We start from the raw sequence: 10964 nt of genomic DNA on the forward strand, positions 1-10964 counted from the left end.
GAAAAGCAAACAAACTGTGCTTTTATTTTGTTTCCAGTTATGAAATACTTCACAATTAAATAAGGTAGAGCATAGCATTGTGATGATTGTTGGCGATTGGTCTGCCTGCGCTCAGCTCCAAATGAATTCAGCCCAGGATGGCATTCTAAATGGTTCTTACAAGCTTTTCTTTTATTATTTTTATTTTGTTTTGCTCTAACTTGCTTCCAGGATTGTACTTAATGCCCTATGCCGAGTTGTGGAAATGGTCCCCCATGGTATAGTGTGACAGTCAAAGGATATTGCCTTTGGAAGCTACTAATGGCCCATGAAAGGAAACAACAGAAAACAGGAAAGCGGTGTTCCAAAAGAATGCACACAAAAAATATTCACAACTTCACTGTCTTCTTTTGTCTTCGGGAGCGGGGTTGAGAGCGGACCGAAAGGAGTGAGATATGTGGGGTGGAGCTGGCTTTTGAAATAAGCAAATCCAGAAAGAAATGATCATGGTTAAGAAGAAAAAAATGAGTCCTCCAGCCCTTGAATGAAGACGTAGATTGGTCTCCTCCACTTGTCTGCTGAGTGATCTTGGGCAAGTCACTTCACTTCTTGGAGCCCCATTTTACCTCATCTGAAAAATGGGGACTAAGATTGTGAGCTCCATGTGGGACATGGACTGTGTCCAATTTGATTAGCTCATCTCTACCCCAGCACTTAGTACAGTGCCTGGCACATAGTAAGTGCTTAACAAATATCACTGAAAAAAAAGAAAGTGACTTTCCAGGCTCTGAAGGCTCTTGGCAGAGAAACCATATGGACTGTGTGCAGATTTAGCCTGAAATATCTCACCAGGAGAAGACTTGGGGTGAGGTGGTCGGTGAGGCAAACTCCCTGACTTGTTAAGCAGCGTGGCTCAGTGGAAAGCTCAGGCTTTGGAGTCAGAGGTCATGGGTTCAAATCCCGGCTCTGCCAATTGTCAGCTGTGTGACTTTGGGCAAGTCACTTAACTTCTCTGTGCCTCAGTTACCTCATCTGTAAAATGGGGTTTAAGACTGTAAGCCCCCCCGTGGAACAACCTGATCACGTTGTAACCTCCCCAGCACTTAGAACAATGCTTTGCACATAATAAATGCCATTAAAAAAAAGTGCTTGCTATGAGCCAAGCTCGTGGGTAGATACAAGAGCTTGGCTTAGTGGAAAGAACAGGGGCCTGGGAGACAGAAAGTATGGGTTCTAATCCTGGCTCTGCAACATGTCTGCTGTGTGACCTTGGGCAAGTCACTCAATTTGTCTGTGCCTCAGTTACCTCATATTCATTCATTCATTCATTCATTCAATCATATTTATTGAGTGCCTACCGTGTGCAGAGCACTGTACTAAGCACTTGGGAAGTACAAGTCAGCAACATATAGAGACCTCATCAGAAAAATAGGAGTCAAGATGGGAAGCCCCATGTGGGACAGGGACTGTGTCCAAATTGATTACTTTATATCTATCCCAGCATTGAATAATGCTGGCACATTGTAAGTGCTTAATGAATACCACAATTATTATTATTATTATCATTGTTATTATCATGATTATTATTATTATTATTATTATTATTATCATTATCATTATTATAATCAGGTCAGGCACAGTCCCCATCCCATACAGGTCTCACAGTCTAAGTAGAAGGAAGAACAGGTATAACAGATGACTGAACCATTGAAAAATTAGGTGACTTGCCCATGGTCACACAACAGGCAAGTGGTGGAGCCAGGATTAAAACTCAGGTCCTCTGACTTCCAGACCCGTGCTGTTACGGCAAGGCTATGCCATTAACCCCTTCCATCCCAAAGAAGGGAGATATTTCAAAGCAACAGGACCCTCCAACCAGGGAGATCCCAGAGTCCTGTGTGGTTTGGGCCCAGGACACTGTCTGATTTGCTCATCCTGTATCTATCCCTATGCTTAGCCATGTGTTTTGCTCCTGGAAAGCTTTTAATAATGCCATAGTTGAAAGTCACAATAAAGAAGAAGCCTCATCTTCTCCCATCGCCCCCAAAAAGGAAAAGGGTAAGGGGGTGGGCTGCGGAAATTCATTTCTTCAGTTGACTCACCCTCTCCACCTTTCATTGTAAGTTGCTTGAGGCACAGATTGTATCTTTTAGCTCTCCCAAGTGCTTAGTACAATGCTCTGCTCACAGTAAGAGCTCAAAAATGCAGTTGAATGAATAAATGATAATAAATGCTGTTGATTTATTGATTCTCTTCATTTAAATCTCACACTATCAGTCTGTATCACCCTGTGTTGCTGTTATCTTCCACCCTGCTGGTCTCCAACCTCTGTCTTTGGTATTGACTTCAAAGCCGTTCTTGTCTTCATTCATTCATTTGGTCGTATTTATTGAATACTTACTGCATGTACTGCATGCAGAGACCTGTACTAAGTGCTTAGGAGAGTAGATACATTACAATACAGAAACATTCCCTGCCCATTACAAGCTTACAGTCTAGAGGGGTAGACAGAGGTTAGTATCAATAAATGACAGCTATGGACATAAGTGCTGTGGGGCTGGGAGGAGAGATGAACAAAGGAGAGAGTCAGGGAGACAAAGAAGGGAGAGGGAGAAGAAGAAAGGGGGGTTTAGTCAGGGAAGGCCTCTTGGAGGAGATGTGCCTTCAATAAGGCTTTGAAGGGGGAAGAGGATAAGAAGGCAGAGAGAGAGTTGAGTTGATGGAAGACCTTGAGTGTGATGATGAGGAGATTCTGAAGGGGATAAAGCAGGGCAATTGTTGAAAGTTTTGAGGAGTGAGGAGACAGACACAGAACAATTTTTTTTATCAAAAGAATATAGTCAGGGAATACAAGGGAGTGATCTTCTTTGCTCCAGTTTGGGACACCCAGAATAGCCATTTGGCCAAGAATCAGGTTGAATACACCAAATCAATCAGGGAACTTTAAGCAGTGAAGAGATCAGAGAGGAGATGTGAAAAGAAGAGGCCAATTAAAAAGAAGAGGAAATTAGCATAAGAGCCCAAGCTAATACGACAGATGACTCCCATTCTAAAAAAAGCCTTTCTTGACCCCACCTCACCTTCTAGTTATCGCCCCATCTCCCTCCTACCATTCCTTTCCAAACTCCTTGAACGAGTCATCTACACGCGCTGCCTCGAATTCCTCAACACCAACTCTCTCCTCGACCCCCTCCAGTCTGGCTTCCGTCCCCTACATTCCATGGAAACTGCCCTCTCAAAGGTCACCAGTGACCTCCTGCTTGCCAAATCCAATGGCTCCTACTCTATCCTAATCCTCCTCGACCTCTCAGCTGCCTTCAACACTGTGGACCACCCCCTTCTCCTCAACACGCTATTCAACCTTGGCTTCACAGACTCTGTCCTCTCCTGGTTCTCCTCTTAGCTCTCCGGTAATTCATTCTCAGTCTCTTTTGCAGGCTCCTCCTCCCCCTCCCATCCCCTTACTGTGGGAGTTCCTCAAGGTTCAGTTCTTGGTCCCCTTCTGTTCTCGACCTACACTCACTCCCTTGGTGACTTCATTCGCTCCCATGGCTTCAACTATCATCTCTACGCTGATGACACCCAGATCTACATCTCTGCCCCGATCTCTCCCCCTCCCTCCAGGCTCGCATCTCCTCCTGCCTTCAGGACATCTCCATCTGGATGTCTGCCCGCCACCTAAAACTCAACATGTCCAAGACTGAACTCCTTGTCTTCCCTCCCAAACCCTGCCCTCTCCCTGACTTTCCCATCACTGTTGATGGCACTACCATCCTTCCCATCTCACAGGCCTGCAAACTTGGTGTCATCCTCGGCTCCGCTCTCTCGTTCACCCCTCACATCCAAGCCGTCACCAAAACCTGCCAGTCTCAGCTCCGCAACACTGCCAAGATCCGCCCTTTCCTCTCCATCCAAACCTCTACCCTGCTCGTTCAAGCTCTCATCCTATCCCATCTGTACTACTGTATCAGCCTCCTCTCTGATCTCCCATCCTCTTGTCTCACCCCACTTCAATCGATACTTCATGCCACTGCCCGGATTGTCTTTGTCCAGAAACACTCTGGACATGTTATTCCCCTCCTCAAAAATCTCCAGTGGCTACCAATCAACCTACGCATCAGGCAGAAACTCCTCACCCTCGGCTTCAAGGCTGTCCATCACCTCGCCCCCTCCTACCTCACCTCCCTTCTCTCCTTCTACAGCCCAGCCCACACCATCCGCTCCTCTGCTGCTAATCTCCTCAACGTGCCTCATTCTCGCCTGTCCCACCGTTGACCCCCGGCCCACATTATCCCCCTGGCCTGGAATGCCCTCCCACCCAACATTCGCCAAGTTAGCTCTCTTCCTCCCTTCAAGGCCCTACTGAGAGCTCACCTCCTCCAGGAGGCCTTCCCAGACTAAGCCCCCTCCTTCCTCTCCCCCTCCTCCCTCTCTCCATCTCCCCGCCTTACCACCTTCCCTTCCCCACAGCACCTATATATATATATGTATATATGTTTGTACATATTTATTACTCTATTTATTTATTTTACTTGTACATATCTATTCTATTTATTTTATTTTGTTAATATGTTTGCTTTTATTCTCTGTCTCCCCCTTCTAGACTGTGAGCCCACTGTTGGGTTGGGACCATCTCTACATGTTGCCAACTTGTACTTCCCAAGCGCTTAGTACAGTGCTCTGCACACAGTAAGCACTCAATAAATATGATTGATTGATTGACATTTCCTGCCTTTTTCTGAAAGGAAAGCCCTCACCTTCACAGTCTGAAATGGCTGTGGGGGCTCTGGGGAGAGGCGTTAACAAGATTTGGTTTCTGTAATGCTCCTTTATGAAAAGTTGTATCCTATCCTTTTCTGTCTAGGAAAGCTTAGGTTTGTGTAACTAATCACGTCTGTCAACACAGCACAAGTGGCATCAACTGAAATACGCAACCTGTTTCCCAAAAGACATTTAGAATATTCCTTGTGAGCAGGAAAATTGTCTACCAATTCCATTATATTGTACTCTCCCGATCAGTACAGTGCTCTGCGTACAGAAAGCAATTCATAAATACCACTGATTGACTTATGATAAACTTCCCAACACCCCTATTCCTCCCCACCAGCTCAATGAATCAATCAATAAATCAATAATATTCTTCGAGTGCTTATTCTGAGCAGAGCACTGTACTAAGTTCTTGGGAGAGTAGTATACATGAATCCTACTTTCAAGATCCTGCTAATCTAACATAGGAGTCAGATACTATTTATTTATTTATTCATTTATTTATTGATTTAATCAATCAATCAATCAATCAATCAATCGTATTTATTGAGCGCTTACTATGTGCAGAGCACTGTACTAAGCACTTGGGAAGTATAAATTGGCATCGCATAGAGACAGTCCCTACCCAACAGTGGGCTCACAGTCTAAAAGGGGGAGACAGAGAACAGAACCAAACATACCAACAAAATAAAATAAGTAGGATAGAAATGTACAAGTAAAATAAATAAATAAATAAATAAATAGAGTAATAAATATGTACAACCATATATACATATATACAGGTGCTGTGGGGAAGGGAAGGAGGTAAGACGGGGGGATGGAGAGGGGGACGAGGGGGAGAGGAAAGAAGGGGCTCAGTCTGGGAAGGCCTCCTGGAGGAGGTGAGCTCTCAGCAGGGCCTTGAAGGGAGGAAGAGAGCTAGCTTGGCGGATGGGCAGAGGGAGGGCATTCCAGGCCCGGGGGATGACGTGGGCCGGGGGTCGATGGCGGGACAGGCGAGAGCGAGGTACAGTGAGGAGATTAGTGGTGGAGGAGCGGAGGGTGCGGGCTGGGCAGTAGAAGGAGAGAAGGGAGGTGAGGTAGGAGGGGGCGAGGTGATGGACAGCCTTGAAGCCCATGGTGAGGAGTTTCTGCCTGATGCGCAGATTGATCGGTAGCCATTGGAGGTTTTTGAGGAGGGGAGTAATATGTCCAGAGCGTTTCTGGACAAAGATAATCCGGACAGCAGCATGAAGTATGGATTGAAGTGGAGAGAGACACGAGGATGGGAGATCAGAGAGAAGGCTAGTGCAGTAGTCCAGACGGGATAGGATGAGAGCTTGAATGAGCAGGGTAGCAGTTTGGATGGAGAGGAAAGGGCGGATCTTGGCAATGTTGCGGAGCTGAGACCGGCAGGTTTTGGTGACGGCTTGGATGTGAGGGGTGAATGAGAGAGCGGAGTCGAGGATGACACCAAGGTTGCGGGCTTGTGAGACGGGAAGGATGGTAGTGCCGTCAACAGAGATGGGAAAGTCAGGGAGAGGACAAGGTTTGGGAGGGAAGACAAGGAGCTCAGTCTTCGACATGTTGAGCTTTAGGTGGCGGGCAGACATCCAGATGGAGATGTCCTGAAAGTATATATATTTTTATATATTTAAGTATATTTAAGTATAACAACGTCTGTCTCCCCCTCTAGACTGTGAGCTCATTGTGGGCAAGGAAGGAAGGGCAAGGAATGTATCTGTTGTATTGTACTCTCCCAAGTGCTTAGTACACAGTAAATGCTCAGTAAATATGATTGAACAAATGAATACATATCAAAAGCATTTGCAAGTAGGGAGTCAATGAACAAAGTTGAAAGGTATGAACGTTAAGTGCTACAGGTTGAGGAGTGTTTAAGTACACAAGAGTTTAGGTGACACAGAAGTGTTGAAGTGGAAGCTGAGTGGGAGATGAGGGAGAAATCAATCAATATTTAATGAACACCTGCTGAGTGCAGAGCAGTGTATTAAGCACATGAGAGAGTATAATATGAGAAAGTTGGTAGACATGTTCCCTGTTCCCTGCTTGCATGGAGCTTACAATCTAGAGGAGGAGCTTAAGTCCAGAGGAATTCATCAGGGAAGGCTTCCTAGAGGGCTTGAGGTTTCAGACAGGCTTTGAAGATGGGGCATACCATCCTCAAGATGAGGAAAGTGAGGAATGAGCCATTTCTGGTGTAGTGTGATGATTCTACTCTGCCTCAACTCTCCCCACCCTCTCTGGCTTCCGAGTGAAGTGCCTTAGTCTGATATGTTTCCCAGTCCTGCAAATAATCTGGGCATCATTCCCCCCCTTGTCTGCTGTGGGACCACTTACCTTCTCTGTGCCTCAGTTTCCTCATCTGTAAAATGGGGATTCGATACTCATTATCCTTCCTACTTAGGCTGTGAGCCTCATGTGGGATGGGGACTCAGTGCTTAGTACAGGGCTTGTCACACAGTAAGGGCTTAACAAACACCACAATTATTATTATTATTGTTTTTGTCTTGTCTTATGCTGTCTCTGACCCACAGCAATACCATGCACACATCTCTCCCAGAACGCCCCACCTCCAACTGCAATCGTTCTGATAGTGGATCCAGAGTTTGTTCTTGGTCAAAATCCAGACATGGTTTACCATTGTCTCCTTCCTCACAGTCAACTTGAGTCTCCACCCTCGACTCTCTCCCATGCCACTGCTGCCCAGCATGGATGAGTTTTGACTTGTAGCAGATTGCCTTCCACTCACTAACCACTGCCCAAGCTAGGAATGGAATGGGTAGGCTTCTGCTTGACTCTTCCTTCCCCGGGCGAGACTGGTAGAGGACTGGATACTCTCCAGGTACAACCCTGAAAGGGGATTATTGTTGTTAGTGAAAGGAAATACAGCAGACGACTTCAAGCACCAACTTCAAGGTCTTACACCACCCGTGTCCATCTTATGTTCATTTATTGAGTACTTACTGTGTGAAGAGCACTGTACTAAGTGCTTAGGAGAGAACAATAGAACAACAGACACATTCCCTTCCCACAACGAGCTTACAATCTAAGGGGATTTGAATGTTCTAGACAGTAAACTCGCTACAGGAAGAAAACTGTGCTAATTCTGTTGTTCTGTACTCTCCCAAGCTCTTTGTACAGTGCTGTGCACAAAGTAAGTGCTCAGTAAATACCATTAATTGATTTTCTATGACATTTGTTAAATGCTTACTATGTGGCACGCACTTTACCAAGCACCTCACTCTTGACTCTCACCTCCATCCCCTTACACTGTCTCCAACCTGGAAATCCCTCCACATTGAAATCCGCTAGGTTACAGCTCTCTCTCTTTCCCTCTTCTCTGTCTCTCTCTCTTCTCTCTCTCTCTGTCTCTCTGTCTCTTTCTCTCTTTTGCTCTCTCTTTAAATGGTATTCATTCATTCAATCACATTTATTGAGCACTTACTCTGTGCAGAGCATTGTACTAATCACTTGGGAAGTACAAGTCAGCAACTTGTAGATATATAGAGATGGACCATACCCAACAATGGGCTCACAGGCTAGAAGGAGGAGACAAACAAAACAAAATGGTATTTGTTAAGCACTTACTATGTGTCAAACACAGGTTAAAGTACTGGATAGATACAAGTTAACTAGGTCAGATATAGTACCTGTCCCACATAGGACTCACAGGCAAAGTAGTCATCCTTCCAAAATTTCATCCCCTCCAAGAGGGCTTCCCTTCTTCATCCTTCTTGATACAATACTTCTTCATACACCTCAGGTTGTATCCACCCAACAGTCATACCTAGTAATGGTCCTTAATGAGTGCCCCCTGGGAGCTAATGGAAGGGGTGCTTTGTTGGTTGGTTTGTTTGTTTTTGGCAGAAAACCAAAAACCTGAACAAAAAACCTGGTAAGGGACTCTGGTATTTTCTCTAGTAGGTTAACACTTGAGTTCACCTAAATTTGATTTGGGGGCTAATGAAGAACTGTCCATATATCAAAGCAAAGAATCCATATCAACATGGCCAGACCTTGATCATTTTCCAATACCCCTTGGCCAGGATTTCAGCATATTACTACCGATTAGAATCCTTCAAAGACCAGAAATGGAAAGCCATTTCTGTATGGATTTGCCTGTGTTTTTAATTTAGATTGCCGCAAAGGCAATCCTTTAAAGACTTCAGTCAACGGATGTCAGTAAATAAAAATCCCTTGCAAATTAAATTTAAATGGAAACTCTGTCAAATCAGCCCAGATATCCTTTTGAGAGTGGAACAGGGAAAAATCACTTTGTCGCCATCCAGATAATATATTGCCTAGAAATAAAAGACTCAATTTTCCTGTGTAACCATAACTTTGTGGTTTACAACCTTGAATATTTTTCATCTTCTCTACCTCCCTGAACAATGACAATAATAATAAAATAATAATAATAAAATTTAGGAGGGAAAAAATATTACCCTAGGAGACAGTCATGTTTACTGAGAAGTGATTTCCCAACAGAAATTAATTCCAAACAAATTTACATTCTACATTTAAAGAAGATATAAATAATTCATATTTTCATATCATCAGCACCGAGCATCTCTTACACGGGGGTACCTGGAATTTTTTTTTCTTCAGATTTACTGTTCTAAATTTTGATTCCACAGTTCATTAACACATTTTTTGTGCTTCTGTTCCACAGTGGTAATTCAATAGTCTTCAACAGAATCATGTTCAATTAAAATGTATTCAGTTTTTCCATTCAAAACCTTTTTAGTCTTTAATTTAATTGCAGTTAGCTTCATTTTTATGTACCTTTGGTGTATCTTATTCATACACTCTGCTCACAGAAATATTAAACACACTAAACAAATAAAATCCTTGGCTTCATAAGGGTTGGGCCCCTCTGCTCTCTGAGATTGTCAAAGAAGCAGTTCAGCAAAAACATCTGTTCAGCTTCTTCTAAAGGTGATTTGAGGGGGTTCCATAAACTTTCCAGGACCAGATCATGTGGTTTATTTCCAAAGACAGTACTGTCTATTTTTATTGTGTTCCCAGCTTCACCGTGAGGAAATATTATAAGTTCCCATTTCAATAGGGTGAGACAGCCTGGCACGATACGGCAGAATGCAGTAAAGCCAACCAGAAGAGTCTACAGCAGTTTTTGGTTCAAAACATTGCAAGGTACAGACTGAAGTTAAAGTTACCTAAAGACAACAACTTTGCAATTTTGTGGCTGATATGCACATTCAGAAACACCCAGAATATTTTTTTAATGGTATTTGTTATGCACTTACTGTGTGCCAAGCACAGTTCTAAACACTGGGGAAGGTACAAGCTAATCAGGTTGGGCACAATCCACGTCCTACGTGGGGCTCAGAGTCTTCATCCTCATTTTGCAGATGAAGTAACTGAGGCCCGGATGATGTGGATAAAATGAAATTAACCTTAAGGGAGAGCGGAAGAAATATGAAAGTGAAATGACCTTGCTATAAATGGTATTTGTAAAGCACTTACTATGTTTGCTCGAGTAGACGCAGGCTAATCAGATTGGACACAGTCTCTGTCCCATTTGGGGCTCATAATTTCGGTAGCAGGGAGTAGGATTTAATCTCCATTTTACCACTGAGGAAACTGAGGCCCAGAGAATTGAAATGACTTTCCCAAGGCCACGCAGCTGACAAGTGGCAGAGCTGGGATTAGAACCCAATCGGTCAAGTGTATAAACCAATCACTCAATCAACCAATGATATTTGCTGAGCTCTTACTGTGTGCAGAGCACTTCATTATGCAGGATTAATCCACATAGAATTAATCTACATAGAGATGACTGTTGTAGTGTTGGTAGCCGATGAGTTCTCTCAGAGAGTGAGTGTAAATGGAGAATAAAAGGGGACTCAGTCCTGAATCTTGAAGGACTCCCACAGTTTGGGGAGGAGGAACCAGTGAAAGAGAATGGGAATGAGTATCCAGAGAGGCAGGAGGAGAACCTGGAGAGGACAGTGTCAGCAGAGCCAAGGTTGAATAATGTTTCCGGAGAAGGGGATGGCCGACAGAGTTGAAGGCAGCTGAGAGGTTGAGGAGGATCAGGATGGAGTAGAGACTGTTGGATTTGACAAGAAGGAGATCATCACTGGCCTTTGAGAGGGTGTTTTCTGTGGAGTGAAGGGGACGGAAGCCAGATTGGGGGAATCAAGGAGAGCATTGGAGGAAGTGGAGTGGGTGTAGACAATTTGCTCAAGGAGTTT

General features: G+C 44.2%; 1 non-coding gene across 1 annotated transcript; it reads right to left on the reverse strand.

Moving 5' to 3' along the window:
- Positions 1-7468: 7468 nt before the first annotated feature.
- On the reverse strand, positions 7469-7606 carry LOC119923537. The gene has a single exon (XR_005448876.1). It is a non-coding gene; the product is annotated as a small nucleolar RNA SNORA7 (small nucleolar RNA).
- Positions 7607-10964: the final 3358 nt, after the last annotated feature.

Source organism: Tachyglossus aculeatus, chromosome 2 (assembly GCF_015852505.1).
Source record: "Tachyglossus aculeatus isolate mTacAcu1 chromosome 2, mTacAcu1.pri, whole genome shotgun sequence".
NCBI lineage: Eukaryota > Metazoa > Chordata > Mammalia > Monotremata > Tachyglossidae > Tachyglossus > Tachyglossus aculeatus.